This window comes from Scatophagus argus, chromosome 1 (assembly GCF_020382885.2).
Source record: "Scatophagus argus isolate fScaArg1 chromosome 1, fScaArg1.pri, whole genome shotgun sequence".
NCBI classification, from domain to species: domain Eukaryota; kingdom Metazoa; phylum Chordata; class Actinopteri; family Scatophagidae; genus Scatophagus; species Scatophagus argus.
The window spans coordinates 4,517,448-4,545,118 of NC_058493.1; the positions used below are offsets into that span (position 1 = coordinate 4,517,448).

Consider the following 27,671-nt stretch of genomic DNA (forward strand, 5'->3'; position numbering starts at 1 on the left):
TGGTCCACTACTTTGTTTGATACTGAAATATCTTAACAACTGTTAGGTGGATGGCCTTGAAGTTTTCACCATCTTCATATATCCTATTTAATTTGGCAATCTTTGTCTTTTCATTGAGCTTAACCTTGGAGTTGACTTCTGATGTTTCTGATGTTTCCACAAATTAAGAATGGATTGGGCTGAAAGTTGGGAACCTTAACCTTTGCAATGACGAAATACCTGCAGAACTGATGACATTACCATCAGCTTTAGCTTTACTTTGTGTTGAATGATAACTGGGAAATGTTAGCATGCTAAACATGAGCATGTTAACACTGTCATTGTGAGCATGTTAGCATGCTGACATCTTTTTGTTTTAATTTACTTCAGCAGTCTATATTTCTCTCATGGCACATCTGTCTGACAACAAAAGGACATTACTCATGTCTTCAATTTGCTTTTTTTGTTCTCCCATGTTCCTTCCTTCCTTCCTTTTCACTCCACTGACCTTTGACCTCAAGCCTGATCTATCGCATTAGCTAATGGACTGATGAGACAGCCAGACTGATCATCAGATAAAAAAAAAAAAAAAAGAACCTTACTTGTTTGAAGATAAAAGTCAGGTCATGTGTTTAACACTTAATGACTTTAATAGTTCAAAGTCAGCTCCAACGATACTGTGACTGCTGAAATAGTTTTGCAAGTCAGCACTTTGGACAGATATCTGTTCCCTGTCAACTTAGAAGTAACGTATACTTTATTGCTCCAGACCAAAAAGCATCTGTCTTTAGCCTGAAGCCAGACAACACGTCCCACCTGAACTCTAAAAACGTTGTCTATTGTGTTGTTCCAGACATATTGAAACAGGCTTTAAATTGAGAGAAGGGGTCTACTAAAATAAGCTGACAGAATCCTGTGCCCACATTTTTGATTTGACTCCATGTAAGTCACACAGAGAGTTGAATTAAAAAAGGATTAGGAGCAGAGAAAGAATTAAAAAGGATTAAAAAGGATTCCCAGGCCATGCCACAAATCCATAGCTGATGTGGTAAAAATGATTAGTTGTAGATGCTACATCTCATATAAGCAAGACTTGTGAGACGTGGAGGCATTTCTCTTTACACATCAGCAGCCACAGCACGAGCTCAGGCACCAAACTGCCCAGTCAAGGCTCTGACTTCCTTCCACTACTCTTGTGTTGATAGTCAGACTCCACTTGAGAACATCTTGAATCACACCACTAACACTGAGTCAAATTGAGCTTGACAAAGCTGCAGGGGAGTCGCTGTGTCTCTGGTTATACTTACTCTGTTTACTGGATTATAAATGATGCTAAGGGATCAGTGACATTGAAGTTTACTCCTGGAAGCACAACTGGAGGATGAGTAATTTACTTCCACTGAGCTCACAGATATACAAACCATGAACTGCATAAGTACAAGCATGATACTTGTGAATATGATCTTGAGCAATTTATAGGCTACATATAGCACATACACAAGAAACAGGTGGGTAGTTTCCAGAGGGAGGGGATTTGTTTGATGTGTTTGGTTGTGTTGGAGACAGGCAGCCATGCACTTGCGTGTGAGGGTGTTTGTGGCAGAATTGCCCCGGTGACAGCCAGTTGTCCACAGGGTAGGAAGTAGGGTAGAGGATATTAGTTGGCACTGAAGTCCAGAGACAAAGGTGCCAAACTGGGCAGAGTTTCTCCTCCAAAGGACTCTCTCTGACTGGATTTCCCCAGCCTCACCAGGCCTATCCCTACTGCAGAATTTGGGATATTAGCTTACATGGCATTCAATGACAATGACACCTGTCAACAGAGGAAGTGCTACCGTCCCTACCACTGTCTACACACCCTTTGCATTTAGACAAGCACTTCTTTTATAATATCAGTGCAACAAGGAGTTAAGCAGTACCTACATAGAGGCTACAGTTACATGGATTTGTTGTTAACATCTCTGCATTATAGAAATGAAAACACAAAAGGGCATATAACTTAAGATGTAAAAATATGAAAAAAGAAAGAAAGAAAGAAAAAGAGATAATCCGTTTGACCAACTTGATATACTTTCATAGACCTTTAGCCTCTCTGGTAGGTGCTCCATCCTTCTCATGTTCATCCATTCCTGAATCCCTGTGCCAACAATCTAAAAAACAACTAAAAACACAGGAAATTTATAGAAAAACAAATGTGGCCGACAGTAACTTGAGGTACAAGCTGATGCAGGTCCAAATTATTAAAGACTCTGAAATGTTTTCATTATTTTAAGCATGATCAGAGAAATAGATCAATTGTTGAATCTTGTGAATGTTGCAAAACAAAATAAAATGAGTGCTTTGTCTTTTTCACACAACATCTATGCAGTTTTATAAATAAAACTGCATATAAATAAAAACTGCATAGATGTTGTGTGAATAAAAATGGTGGTATGGTAATTTTTTGGGTAGGTCCATTTCAGACAGAGGTAAACAAACGCAGCTTCTCATTTCTACTGACGACCATCGATTTAAGAGTAACTAGCAGATGTTATCATATGTGGCTAGTTAGCTAATTAAACTAACATGCGCTGACCTACTAATGTCAGACAGCGCAGAATGACTGACAGTAGCCTATGACCAAAAAACATCCTGCTTTGTGATGATGCAGTGGTATTACAAGTGTTTTGTAGCAGAAACATAATTCCAGCTTAACTCAGAAAGGCTTCACATCAGCAAAGAGGGAACTCTAACATCTCGATTATTTATGTGATGCTTTTTTTGTAGTCTTCATGTACTTCAGTCTCTTAACTTGCTCATCAGTTAAGAGTGTGGCGTATCAAGTGGATTAACGGAGAAGTCCCACCAAAACTAACAAAACTTTTCTATGGAAATCAAGGTCAAAATGACAAGAATTTCTTAGGCAACTTGAGACACACTTCCCTTCTGAGAAATCCTTACAAGCACTAAGGTTTCACTTCAGCTGTCCCCGCACCTCTCATCTGAACTGTTTTCCAATGTGAGTAAATAAGATGAGTAAAAATGTCCGAATGCTATGGCATCCTTCTGGCTCTTGACTTCTCTCAGCAGATTCACAGTTACTCTGTGTGAAACCTTAAAGAGATACTGAATGAGCCATGCACTTTTCCCTTACCAATTAGCTGACTGGTCTGAATTGGACCTAATGATTATTGAAGTGGCAGCAGTGCCTCACAAAGCCCCTAATAGCTTTCTCTTTAATAAATCACAAGGGGTAATCACTCTTCCATTACCTTCAATCATACTCACCACAATCACACACCATTAAAATGCTGCACTGTATAGCTTATACATGATGACAGCGATCCAATCCTTCAGCTTTACTGTTATCTGAAGTAGAACCAGAGGTTGGATATTACACAGCGTCTTGTGTGAAGTCAGCATTTTAGTCACACATGTGCCTCATAAGCGTTCAATCCCGCCTGTTGTTGGCAGTCAAGCTGTGTTTTCTTGCTTTGTTTCACACGTTAACCACGCCGCTCTCCATACTCGGTCTCTTCAACTAGCCATCTTATTGCTGAGCCCAGCTCCTCCTCACCACATTATTAGTTTTGACCTTTGCGTGTCGGTTCCAGTGCTGATACCGAGCCAGAGAAACTGAGCCAGAAATAAAGGGCTAACACATGTTGCGTTTTATGAACAGTATAGCCATGGAGCATAGAGTATAGAGTGATGGACACAGCTCTGTAGTGACTGTGAATCCATAGGTTTCCACACACAAAGGGTCTATTCCCATACACGCCCTTCAGTTCGCCCAAACTCTGTAGGTCTATAAACCACCTTATCCCTGCACAGCTCATTCTCATTCATTCGCATCTTCACTTTGATTTTAGCGTGACAGTATTAATACATGCAGCCCACCACACCCTTAATTTGACCTTGATCTCCCACCCAGCCACCATCGTACTGCAACTGTTGTATTCTCATGCTCCATGATTCCTCCTGCGTTACTGTATCATCCTCCTCTGATGCTGTCACCCCCACTCATTTGTGACCAGGTCATCTACCTCCCCTTCCTCTCAATGATAGCCTGCAGTCTAAGGAGTGGTGTCCTTTTCAGCCAGTCAGCTCATATCTGCCTTCTCAGCAGCCTGTAATATCATTACCAGTCAGTGGTTGTTAATACTCCTCATATTAGTGGATTTGTCTGTTGTGGTACTGCCAGACTCACAGACACAAGACTCATTCTGAAACCCACAAAACAAATAAAAAATAATGAATAAATACTGGACTTTACTTTTCTTTACTTGACCCTTGAACATGTCTTATATGCCTGACTGCATGTCTTCTCCACATGTTTTAGTGTCAAGATGCATTATATTGACAAAAGTATGTGGTATGGGACTGTTTTTCATGGGTCAGGCTCAGTCCCTCACTTCCACTGAAGGGAAATTTTAAGGTTTCAGTATACCAAGACATTTTGGACAATTCAATGCTTCCAACCCAACTGCCAGGGGAAGGCTGAATCCAGTGAAGAAGAACCCAACTGATTCACACAGAGCCCCAACCTCAACCCCATTGAACAACAGTGAGCCAGGCCTTTTCATCCAGCATCAGTATCCGACCCCACAAACCCTTCACTGCATGTACGGGGGGGACCCACAGAAACACTCCAAACTCCTGCGGAAAGCCTTCCAAGAGAAGCTACCACAGTCATTAAGGGGAGGATCAACTCTACACCAGTGTCCATGCACTTAGAATGCAATGTCGCCAAAGTCCCTGTTAGCATAATGGTCAGGTGTCCCAATGCACCTATATAGTGTTAATCATGTGTCCACATATCCACATATGATGTATACATAGATATTAAACAACACTTTCTGTGCAGGCTTCTGTTGAAGGCTAATTCCCCAAGAGCTATGTTTTACTAGCAATGCTAAGGGCCAACATTTAAAAACTTTTTCACTCTGCACCCTTGGGAATTTGAGCCAATGGAGTTAATTACTTTGCAATTTACCTTTGAGATTATGAAATTTGTTTGACAGTGCAATTTATGGCCTGATAGTGGCACAAGAGGAGTGCTCAGGGTAACACATTTGACTTTATCCTCTGGGAACCCTGAATACTGATAGCTAAAGTGATGAACAACCCCAATAAAGTCATTCCTCTTCTTCAATCTCATAGTCATCAAAAATAACGGATACAATCAAAACCTGTCTCACTGTACTATGAACATCCTCTACAGTGTTTTAGTATCTAACCTTCAGACTCAGGGACATTTTACTCATAATAACCTTGAAAAATGGTTTAGATTCTCAAACAAAAAAATAAATAAATAAAAAAAATGGTAATTTGGCTGTGGGTGACAACATACTGTAACTCTACCAACAGAGCCTCCATCCACAATAATCCTTTTCCCACTGATCACTATCTAAGATGTCTGATGTCTGACAAATGTACTTCTTCTTCTGATGTTGTTAGACACTTTGTTTAACGTGGCCAAATCCTACTTCCAGAAGCTGTGCAGGTGATCAAGTATTCAGGCATTTCGAACCGAATTTAAGATATTTTTAACCTCTGTCTAATTAAAATATGCTGCTGCTGCTGTCTGCATATTAATAATGATGGAAGGAGACGCTGTGTATAAATCATTTCCTCAGACTGGACTGGAATAAGTTGAATGTGGTTGAAGGCAGACACTACACTGAAAATCAGACTACTTTGTGAATGGTTTATTCCTTGGAGTATTATACTAGTGATCTTTACATGTCATAACATTAGTTTCAAAATCTTTCAAAGCACTAGCTGTGAATGAATTAATTTCCTCTTAGTGTGACCTAACTGTGCTGTGCATAGCTGTAGGATGTAGAAGCTACTGTCATCAGCCACTCTGTGCTTCCTTTCTCCACTTCCTACTTCCTTTCTGGCCAGTGGCACTGCAATGCTATTGTATTCCTCTGTCAAATCCTGAGAATAAAAACTGTGCATGTGTGTTTATTTAATTTTGATCTCTATAAAAAAAAAAAACTCCCACTGACTCCCTTCCCCTCTTCTTCTTTGTTTCAATCTGACCCACTTTGCTGCATGTGCTTATTTGTATATGCAGTTGTGCTTGAGTGTATTTGTGGTGTTGTTGTAAATAGATTAATATTTGTTGATATAATACATGAATATATGTGTGAGAACAGGTATGTCTGTATGTGCAGAGGATGATCACAGATGGAGAGGCAGAAAGAAGGGAAGACAGTTAGTTTTCATGCTTTTTTGTTATGCAACATTTAAGAAAAATTTCACCCTCTCAAAGTATATCGTAGATGTGACTTACACACGTGCCTCTATCAGTTCTGCTGCAATTTCCTGCCATTCTTTTTTGCAAAATTGTTAAGCCTTCATTAAGCTGCACGCCTATCATGAACAGCGTTTTTCAAATCCAACCAAAATTTATTGTTTGGATATTCACGCAGGCAAATCCAGGACATTATTATGTTGTTGACACCATTCCTAGGTAGCTTAGGCTAGTTTCTTGCAGAAAAAGTTCAATTTTAGTCTAATAAAATCAGAAAGACATTTTCAAGCTGACTTCTGCCAAAGCTGAGATGACGTGAGGGTTTTTTTTTTTTTGTTAGTTTGTTTTGTTTGTTTTTTTGGGAGCTGTCAAAGCATCCAGCTAGCTGCTGCACAGTGTCATGTCCTGTATGTACAGTCTCTTCAGTTATTCTTTTTCAAAGTTGTCATAAGTTTCTTGCTGTCCTCGTTCACCTTATTCCATACTCGCCTAGTTTTTGGGGACAATCAGCTCGAGTCTGATTTACAACTACTTGTTACAACTACTAAGTGTATTAGTAGACCACTGCAGTCCACTGACATGCCCTGAGACACAAATATTTGGAATTTTATATATGTTAATTAATTTATATCACTTTGGAGATCTAGTTTTCACTTTGCCACAAGAGGGTCTTTTTCTATTGGTCAGTGTCAAAACATTGAATCTACTTTGATTCAGTGCTGTAAAATAATGAACATGAAAACTGCCAAGGGGGAAATATGTGTATATATGTTTGTATATGCTGCCCAGTCATGCTAGACTGGCCTCAATGCTGTTTCCATTCAGCGGCTGCCTCGGTGATCTGGTGGCTGGGCTTTGTGGGCAAGCTGTTTTTAGATGGAGGGAATGTCACTGGATTTATGTGCCTAATGTCAAAACAGCTGCTGCCATGAATAGGCCCCATTATTAATATCCACATCCAAACAGGGTCATTCAGGAAATGTTGTAGATGAAAGTAAAGACAATGGAAAGTAAACTTATAGTATAGACTGTGTCTACACTCTCGACACTCTTAAACCTCTCTCTCTCTCGCTCTCAGTCTTTATATCTTATTCACACACATATACTGTACACACTTAAAACACACACACACCAGTTTCCTCTGTCAGCCAGCTGGCACAGTGCCCATCTGTGTCCATTCTGAGTCTTGTCTGCCCAGCTCATCCACAGACCTTCCTGTGTGTGTGTGTGTGTGTGTGTATATTCCTGTTGTTGTGGGGACAAAAATTTCTTCGGGGGGGTTAGGGTTACAGTCACATTGTGAGGACTCACCTTATTTATGGGGACAAAATGCAAGTCTCCACAACATAAATCATTAAATATTAGGGTGAAGACTTGCTTTAAGGTTAGGCTGAGGTTAGGGTTTGGTTAAGATCAGGGTTAGGATTAGGCAAGTAATGTTTATTGTTATGGTTAGGTGGTGGTTAAGACTCCAGGAAGTGAATGCAACGCTATGTAATGTCCCCAGAAGTGATGGAATCATAGATACATGACTGTCTGTGTGTGTGTGTGTGTGTGTGTGTGTGTGTGTGTGTGTGTGTGTGTGTGCATGTTCCGGTGGTCAAGTCTCTTGGCACACACAATCACATTTCCACACCCAGTTCTTTTACAGCTTCATCCACACACCTCATTCACACTATCACAGTACATCACACACGTACACACTGACAGGTTAGTCGGTTACTGAGAATGCTGTTACTGGAAGTGAGCTGTGGGTGGAGTCTGTGTGTGTGAGATCAGTGGGAGGGTGTGTAAGTGCATGTACTTGCATTGGTGAGTGTGTGACAGAGGACAATTAAAGAAGATTAATGAAGTCAAGAAATTAAGCTCACTGCTCGCATGCAATTGAATAGTTTTAATGCTGTGGGTTAGGGAATGGCCTTGTCATGCTTAAAACACACCAACATGAATTGTTAGTGGGAAACAGGAAGCACACAGCAGTCACAAACAAACCCCCCACGATATGTAAAACTGCTTTCAGTCCAGCTTGCTTTTTCCTGGGTTACATGTAGTTCAGGGTTGGCTCTACTCCAGAGGGCAGTGGTGATCCACCTGTAGCTGCTAGGTAAAACACCTGCAGAATAACTTGTAAACCTGAGCAGCTTAGCTACTGTTATCTGCCTAAACAAAGTATTATTTAAGTGACACAAACATACACTTGGATGAACTGTGTTTGTGAGTGTATGAGTGTCAATTGTAACTATGGATGAGATAAAATTCCATCTTTATGCGCTCTTTCTCACTCATACACATCATTCAGTGGTTGAACTGATTAAGGATCAGATTAACACAACAAACAGCTCAGAGTGTCTTCTGTATGACTGTATGCACTGAGATTTTTAATGACAATGATGATTTCTAATATTAGTGAAACTACTGAAACAAGAGGAACTGGTCCTTTGGTGAGGGACCATTTAAAGCTGTGGATTAATAAACATTTGAAGCTTTAGTGAGTATATACAGCAGCAGGACAGGGTAAGTGGGACTGACTCAAAATTACAGTGCCCATGTTCATAACATGAACATGTCATACAGTAGTGAGGCTTACTGATGTGTTTTTCAGTAGCTTTTGGATTATAGTGAATCTCCTAGATCTGCAACAGATAAGATACATCTGTCACAGTCTTCTTCTCTTTCCATCGGCTAGTCACTTCTTCCTGACCATCATCTGTCCTTCAGTTCCTCAGACCTGCCATCCTTTAGATGTCACCTCTATGTCCCCGGACTTTCCCGGCTTTACCTGACCCTCCCACCCAGGTAGACACCGGTGTTATGTTTCATTAGTAGCTCCGCTTCTGCACATTCAGTTTCCCTAAGCCCTGGGTATCAACAACAGCAAAATCTGCACAATTGACATGCTCTTCAGATGGTCCCATTTGTTGAGTTAGGATGTCATAGGATTTTAAGTCTTGATGAGGGACCAACATGGAAGCCACAAAGGAGATATGATGAAATGTATCGCTCAGACTCTTTAATAGCTGTTTGAAAGCTTTTGATAGCTGTTTAAAGTTTGAAACTTTATATTATGAAGTGATTTCACAAAGTTGTTGCACGAGTTCCTTAAAACAACTAAAGTATTGCTTTGCCTGTCTTCATGATAAGAATTAACACTGATATATATATTTTCTATCTAATCTCGATCAAGCTATGTGGACTGCAACGAAGAGCTGCAACCAAATACTATGTTACAAATTACATCTGATCAAAAATTGATATTTGATATGTGAATCAATCAACATTGTCCACCATCTTTCGACATATATGATGTGACACTGTGACAGCACTGAGCAGCTCCTTTGGTGTCAGACTGCTTCACCCCAAGTGTGTGACAGAACGTTTTTGTACCAAAAACACCACAGAAATGCAGGAGGAGGCCAATTGGAGAGCAGAGGGAAAGTAGGCGTTGCAGATTCACAATAACCTTCAGTGCTTTTCAATGAGGCACTCCATCTCTTCTTCTGACCCTTAAAGTCCATAATAACATAAACAACCACTATTGCGCGAGCTACTAACATTACTTAAATGGTGTCCAAAACAGGATAATTAAGTAACATGGATAGCTCTAAATACAAATCATGGTGCACAGTCATGAGTGTATTTTATTGCATGACAAATATTAAATTTCAGTATGATTACTCTGATTACCTGGATATTATTACATACACAGATTTTTTCCTCAGACATTTCTTCTGTTTGTTTCAATCACAAGCATCTGTTTTTAAGGTTTCAAATTTTGATTACAAAAATCCTTGAAGTAACATAAAACATCTGTTGATATACTGGAAATCAGCAGCTCCTGACCAGAAACTACAACAAACTGCAAACCAGGATGTTGACCTGCAGTACTGAGTGACCACTGTTGATGACCCTCTGCCTCAGACCTCAAAGAGTTGATGTCATGCAGCCCACTTGAGTTTTCCAGAGAAATGGAATAATGCTTTTCATGGCAACAGGAAGTAAACTAGGGCAATGGACTTAACCAACAAACTACCTTTGCTCCTTGTTAGATTGATAAGTCATGTTCAAGATTCAAGATTCAAGAGTCTTTATTGTCATTATGCAAGCATAACGAAATTTTGTGCAGATTGTCGGCTTAAGAGCACACTTATTATTATTATTAATTATTTGCTCTCTAGCTTCTCTGTCCTGCTCTTCTGCAGCACATCAGACCTGTTTCCTGCCTCTTTTGGATCTCGACTCTTCAGTGGACTTTTGATTCTTACCTGTTCCTTGTCAGATTTGTTTGCTTGTTAGGACTGCTTATGGTTTTAAACTTTGTGTACCTTCTTGTGCGAATCATATTACTGAACTGCATTAGCTCTGCCTTAGGGGTCTGCACTTGGGTCCTATCCCTTGTGTTCCTGTTAGCCTGTTAGCACCAGTCATGACAATATCAGTCACTGGATACACTGACAACAACTATTGTTAGTAGGACACATTCACCGTTAGCCATTATCATGAGACGAGACACAAACCCTCACAGACTTATGGGAGAGCAGCCTTAGCATTTCTAAGCAAGCAAGGAAAGTTTTGTTTACGACATTAACAATATTTCTTACTTGCCTTCTGCTGTCCAATGCTGTACACCCACTGATGCTGAAATGCTGCATATTATTCTGTGTCAGAAATGTGAGATCTAGTAGCAGAGAGACAAGGGAAATCTGTTGAGAATAAGAGCAGTAAAATTTGATCCCCAAGTCTCAGTGACATATTAGTGTTACTATGAGTGGTCGTCAGTGGGAGTTGGTGTGTGTGGGTGTGTGTGTATGTTTGTGAAACCCTTTATTTTATACATCTTGACTGTTGAGACAGAAGATTCCATCGCCAAGATTATAATGCATATTGCATCTTGTAATCAGTTAGACACATAATACAGACTTTTTACAGTGCACTATGCAGTAAACTCATTACAAACAATGTTAACAGCAATAAATCTGGTAATCAAAGCTTATCTCTCCTTCCTATGAGCGCGGCAGCTACGTCATCAGACCAAAAACGACAGTGGCTGAGAGAAAAAGAGATGAGGAGGGAGACAGCAGACACAGTCCTTCCTTGCTTACTTTAGCTTAATTGCATTACTCAGCAGGAGAGAGGATATCTGAGTCTACATTATCTACCCACATGATGTACTGTACCTGCCTTGTATTTTTGTCTGTACATCTTATGCCATTCCTTTCTAATTATTTGTATTAGTTCTGCTTTGGCACTATACACTGCATGTTTTCATACTTTGTTTTCGTCCCAGCACTTGTTTAAGCACAGGCTCTACTGTTTAAAGCACACCAATACTAAAGGCATATCACAGTTTCATCAAAATCACAATCATGTTTGAATATTTGACCTTTTAAGGCCAATCAAGTGCTGAACTACAGATAGAAAATAAAAATTTGATCAAATTTTGACCTTTAATTATCATCTTATTTAGCTTAATGAGTGATTTTTAAAATGCCAGATAGCTGGTCTGTCAGGGCCGATTATTGCCAGAATTATCTGTCAAGCTAATAATGATATATGAGTTTAAGTGACATTTTAGACCTTTATTTTTTTTATTATATCAAGAAATCAAGTTTTCTTACTCTAGTTTTAACATAAACTAAAATTTTTGTCACTTTTTAAATGTTGCTTTGTCACATTTGTAACTTTAACATCTTCTAATCATCTTAGATATGTACTTATATTGTTGTACAAGTGTTGCCCTCTTTTATTGCAAGGTTAGAGGCAACATTAATGTTGTGTTAATATATAGTTCACACACACAGTGCTTTAGCCACTCTGTGCTGAGTGAATCGATTTAAACTGTCTCACACTAATTCCAGCCAATCAGCATGAAGGACAGCTGACTGTTACCAAAGCACAACATAGATGCTCTGCTGAACTTCTTGCTTTTCATGTAACATCTCTATTGACTCAAGACTTCCAATAGTTCTTGGGCAAGACATTTTTTAAAAAAAAAAAACAATGACGACATGGATTTCCAACAGATCCATCTTTTTGGAGCTTGCACCAGTTTTAGACTGATATTAAGCAAAATGTGCTGTCTTATTTACTTCTATTGGTTTTTTTTCAGTTTTGACTGTGAGAAAGCAAAAATAAAGATGAAAACTATTTGTTTGAGTAAACTGATTCCATTTTATTTTCTGCTTAGGCTGATTTCCTTTATATAAATGGTATGTAGAAAGCTAAGAAAGCTACACTAAGATGTGATAACAGAGAAGCATGTGCAGAACAAAATAGATTTGTAAAAGAGGGACAATGAGAAAGAAAGAGGAGAGCAAGAGCAGTACAGCTCAAGGACACGTCCTCTTTGTACTTTTTGTCACTTGTCCAAATTTCCGCACTTTGAGGAGGTAAGTGGAAATAAATCTGGCTGACAAGGCTGTACGTGAATGAGAATCAGTAGTGTTTGTGTGTATGAGATAGAAGAAGTGCACTCTCATTTATTTCCGTTGTGCCAGACAGACGGTGAGTGAAAAACCATCCGTCACCACACCCCCCTGCCCAGAACTGACTCCACCTCTTCAGTCTTCATTCACATTGTCTCAGCCTAAACCAGCACAGCCATAATTGGTGAACTGTCTACACTGGGTGACCATCACATCAGTTGTCTGTCCACCCTGCTTTGTGCTTCATTACATCTAATCTGGGGGCTGTTTTGTTTTTCTTTGAACAAACATTTAAAGTATAATTTTATTTTATTTTATTTCCTCCACCAGTCCATCTATCACAGTCATTGGTTTATCCTCCTCTTTCAACCTCCCATGTCCCCTCTCTCTGCGTATTCATTTAACTCTGTGGCACAACGTATTGTGATGAATGCTAATAGGTTCCCACGCTCACAAGGTACAATATACTGAAGAGCGTGTGTGTGTGTGTGTGTGTGTTGGAGGCTGGGTGGTCAGTTCATGGTTCCATTAGCCTGATGGAGTTTCTATTAAATTAGAAACTCTCTCTCTCTCTCCCTCTCTTACTCTGTCTCTCTCTCTCTTTCTCCCAATCACATTAGTGCTCTTATCTCATTTGTGGAAACTCTGCAGGCAGTGAAGGGTGGGGGAAGTGGAGGGGTGGAGTTATGATCTGGAAGCGGACAGGAAAAAGGACAAGCCCTCGTAAATAGAGAGAAGCAGGCCGTGCAGTAGATGTATATCTATAGTATGTGTGTGCATGGAACGACAGTCCGTGTGTGCGTTTCGTACATATGGAATCACGTGTGTGGTGATGTAATTTTTCACTTGTCAGGGATGTTTAAAATGAAACTGGTCCATTGACAGCTCTGACACACATGACAACCCTTAAACCTGCCTGATGACAAAATGCAGCACAGATTACTCACATGACTGCTGTGTGTGTGTGTGTGTGTGTGTGATCTTCATTCTCTAAAGAACAGTAGTGAAATAGCAAAATACACCAAGTGGACAATGTTTTGTTATTCGCTTCTGCAGTGGGATACTACAGGATTAGATTAAACTGGGTTTGACTAAGGGAGGACAATGCATGCTGAAGCTGTTCTGTGCACTGTCTGCTGGTAGTCTGGCGACCTCAGAGTGATGACAAGATCCAGGCAAGTTACTGTGCCAAATGATTTTGACTTGTGCGCAATTCAAACAAAGAGTATGTTACATGTTGATTATTGAGCTTTAGAGGTGCTAGTAGTGGATTTTTTTTTCTTTTACCTCAGAGTCAAGATAGCAAAATCAAAGCGCAATTTCAGTGTATGTTTGTGTGTGTTCACCAGTCATCCAGGCGGAGTCCAGGCCAGATGATATAACTCACAATGTTATGGAAACTTAACAAGAGATGTGGTGAGATGAGAGAGGGAAGATGGACACATGGAGACAGACTGGTATGGACACACTAGTGATACACTGGAATGTATAATTATCTGTGTGTGTGTGTGTGTGTGTGTGTGCGTGTGTGCATATACCGGTGTGTGTAGGCGACAGTGAGCCATTAGCCAGGTTTAAATGAAGGTCTGCATCAACAGCAACTATTCTAATAATGACTGCCTTGGTCACAGACAAACTAATGTACTGGTGGCGTCTGCTATGTCCTGTTGTATTTGTGTGTGTGTGTGTGTGTGTGTGTGTGTGTGTGTGTGTGTGAGTAAGGAGACATACCTCTTAAATTGTCCAGGGTGACACTTGGTCTCTATGTGCAGACATCCCTTACAATGCACTTCTGGCGGCGATAGGTTTTCTCTCTTCTGCTGAGCACTATGTTACACACACATAAAGCATCGGTCACAACATATTTGACTTAATATAGCCTACGTTAGACTTTTTACTGTGTAATTTTGTTGCATGTAATTATATGTTATACTGTTAGACTTTCAAAGAAGAATTTTTATATTTCTGACAAAAGGTTCCTCATTAAGGTAATGCCTTCTTACAAACATGTGACTCATATAAGCATGCACACACACACACACACACACACAGCTTCAGGGAACAGTCTTTCACCTGTAAATCACTCAACCACAGATTAAATCCCAAACTGAAATGGTTTCAGGTAGTGACCTCACTGCTTATCTTATTTATGTAATCTCTGTGATTGGTTAATGGCTAATGTGTGCCATTTTGTGCCATCTGTCGTAATAATTAACCTGCTCTTTGTTCTCCCCCTTTTCAAAGTCCTTTCTTTGATCTTTTTAAACTGTTTTTTTTCTTGTCAGCTGTTTTTCATTGTTTTCCTTGTTATTATATTCCAAGTGCCTTTCCCCATACAGCAGATAACCTGTCAAACCATTCAGCAGGATAATGTACTTCAGTAGCAAATTGAATTAAACACGGTAGGCTTTTAGTAGTTCTAGTTTTAAATTCCAGGCCTCACCAGCATTTACAACTGTGAAATATCACAGCAATGTCAATTCATTCCATTTGTGTTGCCACAACCAGTGAACAAGCAGTAAGCTTTCTTGACAGTTCTGAGCTTTAAGTAAAAAGTGAATATAAAATGCAAGAAGTTGTCTTTGCATTTGGGTTATCTGGACACCATGGTGATGCGGTGGTTAACACTGTCACCTCACAGCAAGAGGATTCTGGGTTCACATCCCGGTCTGGGCCCTTCTATGCAGAGTTTGCATGTTCTCCCTGTGTCTGCGTGGGTTTTCATGCATAAGTACAATAGGTTAACTGTTTCTCTACATTGCCCCTAAGTACGAGTGTGTGAGCACATGCGCCTTTGTGTCGGCCCTGTGATTGATTGATGACCAGTCCAGGGTGTACCCTGTCTAGTATTGGTACACCTGACCAGTACACCAACAGAGACTTTAAGGACATCACATTCTAAACACACAAACAGCTTTGCAGCTCTAACAGCTTCCACTCTTCTGGGCTTTCCACATTTTGGAGTGTATCTGTGGGAATTTTTGCCCATTCATACAGTAGAGCATTTGTGAGGTCAGACACTGATGTTGGACCAAAAGGCCTGACTCACAATCTCTGTTCCAGCTCATCCCAAAGGTGTTTGATGGGGTTGAGGTCAGGACTCTGTGTGGGCCAGTCAAGTTCTTCCACACCAAACTCTTCCAGCCATGTCTTTATGGACCTTCCTTTGTGCACTGGGGCACAGTCATGCTGGAATAGAAAAGGTCCTTTCCCAAACTGTTGCCACAAAGTTGAAGCATAGCATTGTCCAAAATGTCTTGGTATGCTGAAGCATTAAGATTTCCCTTCACTGGAAGTAAGGGGCTGAGCCCAGCCCCTGAAAAATAGTTCCATACAGGTGTATCTGGATACTTTTGTCTATATAATATATATTTTCCATTTTTTATTTAATCCACCCATCTGCCAAACTGTAAACTACTCCTGAAAAGAGGAATGTCTTGTAATGGGGACACAGAATTTAATGACACAAATTTGCCTTTTGAACAAACTGCAACTTCAGTTTCAACCCACAAAGCATTTTTCCTCTCAGTTACTGTATTGGACTGGTCAGGATTTAATATCAGTTAAGGTTCTGTGTTCTTCTACACATTCAAAAGGTCACACACACAGCCCAGGTTCATACAGTGAAAATCTTGGGAATAAGCAGCTATCCTTCTGGTAAATCCTGAAAATGTTTTCTTGCCTTATAGTGGACAAAAGTTATTTAGTCATTTATATGGTACAACAATGAAAAAACAAAGTCCTCCTGAATATCTTGTCACATTTCTGCCACACTCATCTAACTTTCAGATGAGGATTATTAATAACTAATCTTATCTAATCTACATTGTTTGTTGTGTGCATGATCAAGCAATTTGTGAAATTTATGCAGAGGGAAAAACAATAGGGTTCAGCTTTAGAAATATCTGCTTAACAGAGTAACATGAACAGAACAAATGTGTTCATTAAGATAAAACAATAGTTATCTCTCACAAGACCTTCACACTCTGTTTTCATTTGCACATATATACCGATTTTAAATTTGAAACTGCCTCAAAAATTTGTTTTTAATATATACTTTAGCTTTTCTTTCATTATGCTGATGGCCAAAGGGGGAACAAGCTGTTCCTCAAATGTTACTAAATAATCCATTGTACAGTTCCAGGAAGCACAAGGACTTTATTATCATTACTACTGTGCTGATCGATTGGCTCACTCTGTCATGGCCTCGAGACACCCATCCATCCAGGCTGTGGGGTGTGTGTGTGTGTGTGTGTGTGTGTGTGTGTGTGTGTGTGTGTTGTTTCTCCCAGGATCTCCTGTCTCTAGGTCCTGGGAATCAAACAGTCAGTAAACACAGCTGGGGTCATGTGGGAGGAGGGATATATAGATTTTATGTGGTGATGGTCAGTGTTGGAACAGAAAAAAAGTTGCACAGGGTGTTTCACTCACAGTCATCATCACTGGGGACTGTTGTTTGAAACAGGCAAAGCTATATTTGTGTGTCTTATGTGTGTTACCTGTGAAATGTTTTGGGTTTTTTTTAAATTACATATCAGATATTCCTCAGTTTCGTGCCTACCAGTGCACCTAACATTTAAATTAAAACATTAGGAAACATCTTAAGCTAGCAACACAACTGAAGCTTTTTTTTCCCACTCTAATATTTGTCCATTAAATGTAAGGTGATAAATAACAAACTGTCATTTTTTACACTGATTAAACAAACAAATTAGGGTGCTGGTAGGTGGCTTTTGTTAACATTTGGTTAGCCGTTTTCTGCCTTTGTACTATGCTGAACTAGCTGGCTGCTGGCTGTAGCATACAGACAGAGACATAGCACTGGTCCCTGGTTGTTAGAATGGATCTTATCATGCAGTGGTCCCACACATAGAAACAGGCTCAGGGTCAACAGGGTCATGTCTACATCCTAAAGTAATGGGGTTTGAGTGCTCTGCTGTTTGTTATGTGTTCTTCAAAGACGCATATTGTCTTCTGAGAGATTTGTATCAGTCTTATAAACACATGAGAATTGTGTCTGTATTTCGTACTCGAGTCTGTTTCCCGTTTGTTTGCTTTGAAGAGCAACTGTTAGGTAGCTTTGTTCACAAACTCAGATAAACAGCCTCATATTGAACTGCTATACCAACACATGAGTTTTTCCCGTAATGCTTTGAGAGGATGTTATCAGCAACTGAATCCTGAAGACTGATGTTTTTTTAGTTCTAACGTGACAATGATGTCTGTCTGCAACTCTGTCAACAGACTGTGCAAAGTGTCACCATCTACTCTCTGTTGGGTTAAAGGGCAAGGAGCTGAATATGATGAGTTTATCTCCACAGGGTCTCTGATGCTGATATGTTTGATGGAGCAAAAATGCCTCTTCATTACACTCTCCAGCACCGGTCATTGATATCTGCTTACATAAAGGTAGCTGCTCGCTTTCTGGCTTTCTTCATGTCTCAAAACACGTATCAAAACATGAACTGTCACTATACCACTATCTATCTATCTGGATCAGCTGAGGAGGGGAAAAAGCATCAGGATAACCATGTTAAGTGTCACTTTTCTGAAAGAAAGTTTATCTGGCTCACAAACGGCCAAAAGTAAATGCACACTTGGGGGACAGGCTGTTCACAGCTAAATAGTTATGATTCACTGTTTTTTGCTGTGTTAGGAGAGTGGCCTAATTGGTCACAGGCCATTCGGTTAATATTCTCAGTAAACTTGGTTTCATGGGAGCAGATATTTATTGGACAACATGGTAATGTTTCGTTATTTTCCAGTATTTGACATCATTAAGTGTGAGAAATGACGGGGCAGGGTGGTGACTCAGTATTGTTACATATTGTTCTGTCTCACCACTGCCCATCCTCAAGACAGACACACGCCAGCACTACTTCCCCCAGTAGCAGTACATAGTCAAACGTGGTTGTAACAGGAAGGAGGTGATGTCACCTGAATCTCTTCCTTCCTTTGCTCGCTCGCTCGCCCACCCCCCGCGTAAAGGAAAATAACTTATAAATACCTCTCCACCCAGAACTTCACTTAACAGTAATAAACCGGGTAAGACAAAAACTTCTCTTTGGAATATTTATGTCTTGCCAAAGGAAAAGGAAGGAAGGGAGGAAGGAAAGAACTAAGTCTCTGTAGACTCTGTTGAATGAGCAAATAAATAAGAAAAGAAGTTAAAAGTTAGTGTGATAACATGAAAAAAAGCTATGCAGCAAATATCTCAATGTGAACTCATGGGTCAGACATTATCATGTTAGAATTTCCTATTCAATGCCCTTACTGAGCGAGTAAGCTTGACATTAAAGAGCTGCCACTTTGTGCGTGTGCACATGCGTGTGTGTTTTGCATGTGTGTGTGTTGCCTCATCATTTACTCCACTCCACATGGCTATGATGAATTGGTATGACCCATGACCCTTCCCATCAGAGTAGCTGATGGTGAGTTATGCCCGTGGGTATCTCTGCCAGCTAAATCGTTTAGCTGGAGTGACTGCTGGGGGGATAAAAAAAAAAACGCGTTTATTACAGTGTCGTAAAAGAAATAAAATGACTTTTTGAGGATTTGACTTAGCATACAGTTGTGTGCTTTTAAAAACTACAACCACTTTTGTTGTGACAGAAATGTGTACAGAAATGTGTGTATCAGTACAGAAACGGGTTCGCTATCACTTGGTAAAATTTGACAAGAAAGCACACTATGCAAATATACAAATCTGTTCAGTCTCAGTGTGACCAGTAGTTCATGATATAACGTTAGCAAATAGAAGATATTTAAGTGACATTACCGAGTCAGACAGACATCTATTTCTGAACCTGTACCTCAAATATTTTCATGTCATAGACTTATTTAGAAACACATCCAGTTCAGTCCGGTCCAGATTTGACTGAAATGGGCACTACATACAGACAGACTGTGGTTATTTGCACTGAAAAACAGGTAAGGTGATGAAAATGAAGGCCAACACAGAATCAAGACTGGCTGGGATAAATGTCATCGTCAGACCATGCTGGGATCATTATGGTGAACTGGAACCATGATTCACTTAGCTCGAGGACCTCCACTTTGAGAGCTACTGGTCTGGAACTGTGGTGGTCCCATAATAAGTCACTGTTTTCTCTCTCTCTCTCTCTCTCTCTCTCACACACACACACACACACACACACACACACACACACACACACACACACACACACACACACACACACACCCTTTTTTTCTTGTGTGTCCCCTCTTTCCTCTCCTCTCTTTAACCTCCCTTTCTCCTTGAGGCTCTTCCCCTCTTTCTCACTCTACAATCTATCATGGTTTCTCCTCTTACACTTCTGGCTGTCAGAGGGAAAAGAATGGCCGTACTGATGAGTGGGGACTGTGTTTCTGTATTTCTTACTAAATTATCCATGAAAAACTATGCAAATATGTCAATTACAATATCCACTGACAATCACAGAAATAAATACACAGCAGAGGAAATAGTCAGACGAGGCTGGTTAGTATATCTACAGAAGCGTCAAGGGTGATGAGCATCTTAAGCAATCAATAAGTAGATCAATGAGGCTAGTGATTCATACATTCTGAGATCCCTGGGGTTCAATATGCAATGCACTTCCTGTATGATACTTGAATGCAACTGTTCTCCTGTAGGAGTGTTCATGGACACTGCCACAGCTTTGTATTTGAACAGATGAGTAATAAAGAAAAGCCAGATGACAAACTCATATTCTCATCTAGCATAAATGCTGCTGAGCATTTATTTTTCTCTCGATTTGAAAGAGAAAATTGTCTTCCTTTTTGCTGCTACCCCTGGACAGAGATCTAGACTTAAGTGTCACAAACATAACATAAGTGACTCTCAAGACACATTCTGAAATGCTTATGCTAAAAAAATGACATTGGCTGATTTATTAATTGTTCTGATGCTTTTTATAAACTGGTAACTCGGTGCATATAAACGGTTGTCACAGACAGAGTATGTAGATAGACAATTATTTGATTAACATGTCACATTACTTTAAAATGTGAAAATAGAAGAACAGAGCTTTTGGTAAAACAGCCTCGGTAAGGGTCCTTATAATGGTCGGTGACTAGAAGTCTCACTGTAGCTGATGACCACTATGAAAAGCTGCAGCTGATAAGCGATGGCAGATTTTCTTTGCAGGTTTATTATAAGTCTCCAGTATGCCCCCCTCATATGAATCTCCCTACCATCTGTACTTGCCTACAGTCCACTTTATGAGTAACAAATAGTCATAGGATCATGAGATCGATTCCTTCAGAGGAAATATTCATTTTAACTCTTTTCTCGACCTTTGGGTATTAATCAATCCCCTTTAATGTGTCTTTCTGTGGCCTATTATGAAGCTCAACTTTTCATGGCCGCACACCTACACAGAGTGCATTAACAGACATAGACATAAGCAGAGCGGACAGCAGGACCATATGAAACAAGATACGGCTGTTGATATTTGTTGACCTTTGAATGAACTGCATTCGGTCTACCACCCATGGCGCAGTGTCCCCATGTGTAGGCCAAATAGCTAGACGTAATTATCCGACTCATATGGAAATCCTCTGAAACACAAGAGAGCCGCCACAGTCAGGGTTAGACAGGGTAGGCAGACTCAATCTGATGAGGGCCCGTAATTTACATAAACGGAGATGGGAGACATGGAAAAAAAAAAACTTGCTTATTGTCCGACTTGTGCGTACAAACGAGAGAGAGAGAGGAAAAAAGAGAAGAGAAAAAGAGAGTAGGAGGCAGTAATTACAGGAACGTCAACCCATACTGCAGATAGAGACTGAGATGGATGGATGAATGAATGAGGGATCAAACAAAGAGGGAATGGTCTATGAACTAAGAGGAGCAGGTCACATTTCACACTTTATATGATCACGATGACTCCCTGACATCCTGTTTAAGTTGCTGGTGTTACTTTCAGGAGATATCAGAAAGAGCCAAATATCACAAATACTGAAGTTGTTCAGGAGGCTCGTGGAGGCCCGACGTAATGCAACACAAAACTCTCTGTGATGATTCTTCCTTCACTCATTTATAAGAACCTCATTCTGTATTCTGGTTGCTTTCCGATCACTTTTCTAGGCTGTAAGGTATAGAAGCAGTCATTCCAGGTTTACACTAATTTAATCAAATTTATTGCCAAATTCAGTCACAGATAATATAAAGAATTCAACTTTCTCTGAAGTTTTCACACTTATCTTCATTGTTCTCATTTGTGTGTGTGTGTGCCCGCGCGGATGTGCATGCACACATGTCAGAGTAGTCCTCTGTGACTGTGCATTTAGTGACCCTTGCAGCTGGTCTCCTTGGTAACGCTGACTCATTTCCTGATTAGTTTGATTGGATGATGTGGGCCCTCCAATGTTCCCTTTGAGATCTTTGTAATGAACTCTCTCTTGCACTCTCTGTCACAGTGGGACTAAACTGAACGAGAAAATGGAAGATATTAAATAAATAAACAAGGAAACATTGTGAAATAAATAATTCATTCACACAGAATAAAGCAAATTGACACAAATATTAGCCAATAAATTCTGTCATTATTTAGTAATGTTTTAAAACTCACTGACTATGTAGATGTTCTGTTATTGACTTGTCTTGCCCTGCAAACATTCTGACCTTTTTCACGTTTGTTAATTTTTAAAATGGTGCTTTCCAAGTTATTGTGACCAAAAGAAAATAATTTTTTTGTCATTCTGTGGTGACAATAAAACACAGCAGGTGTAGAATCACAGCTACTCCACTTCAACCCTGTATGGATCAGTTCAAGTAAAAAACAAAAAAAAAAACATTTGCTCCAGGCTATGTGGTTTGACTAAGTGGTCTCTAAATATTTCAGGATTTTCATTCCAAAATGACATATCCACACTTTGTACAGAAGTGACTTCTACTTCCTCAAAAAGATTAACAGCACCTTCTAAAACAAATTACGGCCCTTGACTGACAACATTACAAACTGGATTAGAGACAAAAAAAATTGACGAAAACAAATCAGTACATTGACTGGGGAAATGAAAAGAGACAAGATCAAGTTGCTTGATTCTCCCAAAATTATGTCCCACACTTAATTTTGTTGGTTTTTATTAAAAAGAGTGCAGCAAGGCTCAAGGCACAAAAATCTGTGCCATTGGGGATGATATTCTGGCTCCCCTCCCACAGCGCTCTGTGCCAGGGGAGAGGGACAGTGGATTGGCTGACCTCGTGACTTGGCTAACTTTCTCTCACACACAAATGTGAACAGGAAAATTCAGACAGTGGTGGTGCTGTAGTGATGCCAAATAACTTTTAGCCTTATAATGGAAAGGGCACTCTAATAGTCAGTCGTCCATAAAGCATTTTGAGCGAAACATGAAGACACATTTTCATATTTTGGATATAGGACTTATTCATAAACTGACAGGTCATTGATCTTTAGAATCTTTAGGAACTTCTTATAAACACCAACTGAGTGAATCAGAGTGGTGCATAGAGTACTCAAAAGCCAAAGTGAAAGTACTATTACTTTACAAAAACAACTATGCAAGGAGTAGTAAAAGTAAAAAGTTATAATAGTAATAGTAATAAAAGTTTGAACTGAGAAAAGTACCTGAGTAGTGACAAAATGAAGAACCCGATCTTCACCTTCTTTATTTGGGATGAAATGACAAATCATCTCCTGGTTAGATAACCAGCCATATACAGTACACACACACACACACACACACACACACACACACACACACACACACAGTCTTCCCAGTCTGCATTTCTCAAATGTAGTTCCAAAATATTACATTAAAATTGTACTCTTAAATACACCCATAAGTAAAAATTCTTCACTGTCGTCATGTCCAGACCGTCACAACTGTCACATCAGCGTTACTTAGTTACAGGGGTCACTGGACTCCAGGCTTCAGGTTTCAATTTTTATTGCAGCAAAAGAGCAGCTAAACCGGTTTGATTCCAGCCTGTAGCCCTTCTTCGCATGTCATCATCCTCTCTCCCCTTTAAATTTCCATCAACCTATCCGAATAAAATATATATACATATATGTTTAAAAAAAATAAATAAAAATAAGACCAAATCTGTTGCATAAGACGTGCGAGTGAACATGTTGCAGTTTAGACATGGGGTTAGTGTCAGCACAGCTCTCCTTTATACTGACTTCACAACTACAGCCAGCTACTGTGTGTACTGTCAGTCTGTCTGCAAATATTTGCCGCTAGCACTGTTTGAAAGTCATCTTCCTCTACCTTCAGCCACTGTGCTGCCTCGAACAGAGTCATGTCGAGGCACGGCTATGATACAATAACAATGTGCAAGAGTCACGAGTTAATATAACCTGCATGTCTTCAGACTGTGGGAGGAAGCTGAAGTACCTGAAGGGAACCTACGCCAAGCACGAACCAACACTATTTCATCACTTGGAAAAATTAGTATCAATGTTGACGTTAGCAAACTGTCTATACATCCAGGAGATGTGAAGCAACATTAGTATTTATTTGAGGTTGTTCTTCAGACAATATAACAATTTTAGTTCATCCAATTTCCATTCTTCTTTTAGTGGTTGCTGTGGCTACAGACAGGGATGACTGAACAGAAACACTGTCCCAAATGAAGATGATAAGCTGGAAGACAAAAAATAAAACAAAATATTTGTATGGCTGAGTGCAGAGCTGTGGGTCTGCTATCACAAGCAACTCCTGACAAATTACACAGAGACAACAGCTCTTAATATAAAATCATCTGTATGAAGAATTATATAGTCAATTTCCTTAGCTTATCCTCCAATAGACAACATTTGCATGACATCAGTCCTCAAACATGATTTGTAGTCTTAGAAAGTGCTCTATTACAATTTTAAGCAGCCAAAAGCATAAAACGTTACTCTTTTCCATTACACCATGTGTGTACTGACTGCAGTTAGCTTGGATGGTCTGTCATGGCCACGTGGGCCAGTTTGTGACAAGCCAATCTGGCCATCCTCAGCCTGTACACCCTGATCAGACAGAAACAAACAAACAAACAAAAAAAAACATATGGAGCACTCTCACTGGATCAAGGCAAGAGATGCAAATCAATATCAGCACATCACAATGGGAAAGATAAACTCTCTCCAAGCAAAAATATCCACAGCTTACCACATCTTAACCCCAGCCTAGCAGTCTGCAATGCTCTTAAGACAGAGCAGGCAAAGATAAGAGCACTCAATTGCCACTTGATTGTCAACATCCAGATTGCATTCTTCCATGCCTTTTCAACATTTGTTTCTCTTTTTCATGAGACGACCACAATAAAGGAGTTCCTTTTGCTGCTCAAAGGTTAAATCCTCTGATGGAACTTGAAGTGGCTGTGCTAATAATAACTGACTGTGCCCCTCCTGCTTAGCAACCAGCACCCCTCTCAACCAACTGCAGTCTAACCACAGCCTTTTCCTTATGCTGTCTATCACCAAGCCCACTCAGACTGTATAATCTCTGGCAATTTTCTGTGGTGCAACAATCCCAAAAGTTCTCACCTTGGGCAGCAACAAAAATCTTCTACCATGTTGTAACAGACCAAGCCTAAAGGCCACGCAGACTGAAAAAGAAAATGAATTGTGGCCAGTATTGCCCAAGTGAACTAGTGCACCAAAAGAAACCATAATGGTGTCCCCCTAATAGTGTGGAAGTCTCCCTTGACCTACAATGCCTGCCCAAATCTCTTAATGAACTCTGGTCTTGCTATGCTGCCACTCACCCTCTGACCTGCCCACTTCCAGCACCTGCAAAGTCAGTAGACACACAACACAAGTGATGAGCAGACAGAGCGCTTGATTCGTAATAATTCATCCTGCCTCAAAATAAATGTGTTACTACTGCTATCAGCATGTTTAGGCCTCAAAATTTCCTCATATAATATCACTGAAAAGGGGCAAAAATCCCCCAAAATGTTTCAGATATTTATCAAAACATTTAACAGTTGATTTTGCAGCTTTACATATGGGTGAAAAAACGAATTGCTTTAACACAGGTTGGATAAATAAAACGATCATCTGGGGTAGACGGAAAGCTGGGTAACAGAATTGTGTGTGTGTGTGTGTGGTCATGAGGTCTTCACAGAGGCAGTGTAATGGAGTTACAAGGTTTTTAAAAGGTGGCCAGATGGGTTTGAACCACAGAACAAACTGTCCAGCAGCTGGTTGTCTGCAACCACAGGACGTGTTCAGATCAAATGGTCCTCCCTGCTTATGTGGCTTCCCTTCCTGATGCAGCTTGTCGAGCATCTGGTTAAAGCAGCAGTGTAGACTAACCCATAAGCATCTGTCTAATTCTGAAAGCTTCAATTCAATTCAATTCAATTCAGTTTATTTATATAGCGCCAATTCACAACAAAAGTTATCTCATGACACTTTCCAATTTGAGCAGGTCTAGACCAAACTCTTTAATTAATTCATCCAGGGAAATCTGGACTCCTGGCCTTAGTATTGTTAAATCTTAAAACTAACAGAGAAAAACATTAGATTTTTGGTTTTAATATTAACAATGGATCAAATTGCTACGTATACCATGAAAGTTTTCCTTCTTAGAAATTAACTAGCAAAGAATTATTACCCGTTTAACTTCTTTTAGCTGACTGTTTTGGTTTTCTGGCCTGCAAACTATGCACTATGGAGAAGTTGTGACTGTGGAGGCTGAGTGAGTTGTCCACTGATTACAGGACTGGTGGTTTGATCCTAACCTTGTCCTGTCATCATGCTTCGCTCCTGATAGTCAGGCCAGGTCAAGGTGAATGAGTAAAATGCTTTGGATAAAAGTACTCTATAAATGTTGCCATTTTCTCTCATCAGCCTTCTTTGGTTTGCAGCTGTTTTCTCCAAGAAAACAAAGCTCAGATAAACCCTGTGCAGCACCAAACAGCCAACAGACCAAATTAGTAACTAGCTAGTGAACAAACTTTAGTATTCAACAACTAAAGAGCAAAATGCATGGGTGCAGACTTAAACAGACCTTAAAAGACAGTGAAAGTTTGACAGAATGTGATGCCAAATGAATGCTAATGTAGCTATGTGCCAGATAAGTAAATAGGCACCTTTTTCCTCGCACAATAACCTTAAGAGCTTCATAAGGTTCTAATATGTCAGTATATTTAGGTTTTCAGCTTTTTCCTTGGCCCCCTAAGTGACCAAAGTGATTTCAATGAAAGTACTGGAGAGATAAATCCACAGTCCTCACTCTGTGAGGTGAAGTTGTCAGCTTTTAGCAGCCTGGGTTAGCTAAACAACCTGGGTATCTTCCTAATTTGTCTTTTTAGTACAAATTCTTTTGCTGAGCCAAAGGGGTTAGATTGGTCCAGGTAGTCTTGTGTAAGTTTGTTTGTGGAAAAATAATGTTACACCAAATATGGCTAACCAAGGCTGCTGAAGTCTCATATTAAATTAAATTTTGGATTTATTTTCTCACAGAATAAGGACATGCTTCTTTTATAGAGATCTGAAATAGAGATGTATCACTCCACAAATAGTATGCAGAAGAGAAATAATGTAAATGTGCAATGTATTACAATGGAATCTTTGCAAAATCCAATGCATTTCTTTATTCATAGAGTTGTTCTTCCTAGACTGTTCCAACAAGCTTTATTAATTCAGCGCTGTACCTTGTTGATGGTTGTTTATTCAGATAATTCTGAGAAGTAGTGCTGGCAAAGAGCCTCTGCTCAGGGAACAAAAATCATTAGTGCCAAAATCCCTGAATGTCTCTTAAAAAAGAAAAAATACACTCTTTGTCAGTGTGTCTTCAAATCAGCCTTATTTTTCTTAACAGTGCCTGAACTGTGACAAATGAACAAATGAAGCTGAACAAGTATAACGAACATCAGAGGGGTCTCTGCGTCTTGAAAGAGTGAAAAGCTACAGAAGTTTATTTCTTTGTCTTGTATTTGTCAGTGCAAGTTACCTTACACTGAGACACAGGAAAAAAAAAAAAATCAGACAGAATTATTCATACAGGGGATTCTTCAAACGGGCAAGATTGAGACATCAGTCCCTTGTTTCACAGTG

General features: G+C 39.8%; 1 long non-coding RNA gene across 1 annotated transcript; it reads right to left on the bottom strand.

Annotated features, from left to right (window-relative positions):
* Positions 1–24,112: 24,112 nt before the first annotated feature.
* Positions 24,113–24,948, bottom strand: LOC124063840. The gene is made up of 3 exons (XR_006844163.1): positions 24,775–24,948; positions 24,552–24,632; positions 24,113–24,261 (listed from the first exon to the last, which is right to left on the bottom strand). It is a non-coding gene; the product is annotated as an uncharacterized LOC124063840 (long non-coding RNA).
* Between the last annotated feature and the right edge of the window lie 2,723 nt (positions 24,949–27,671).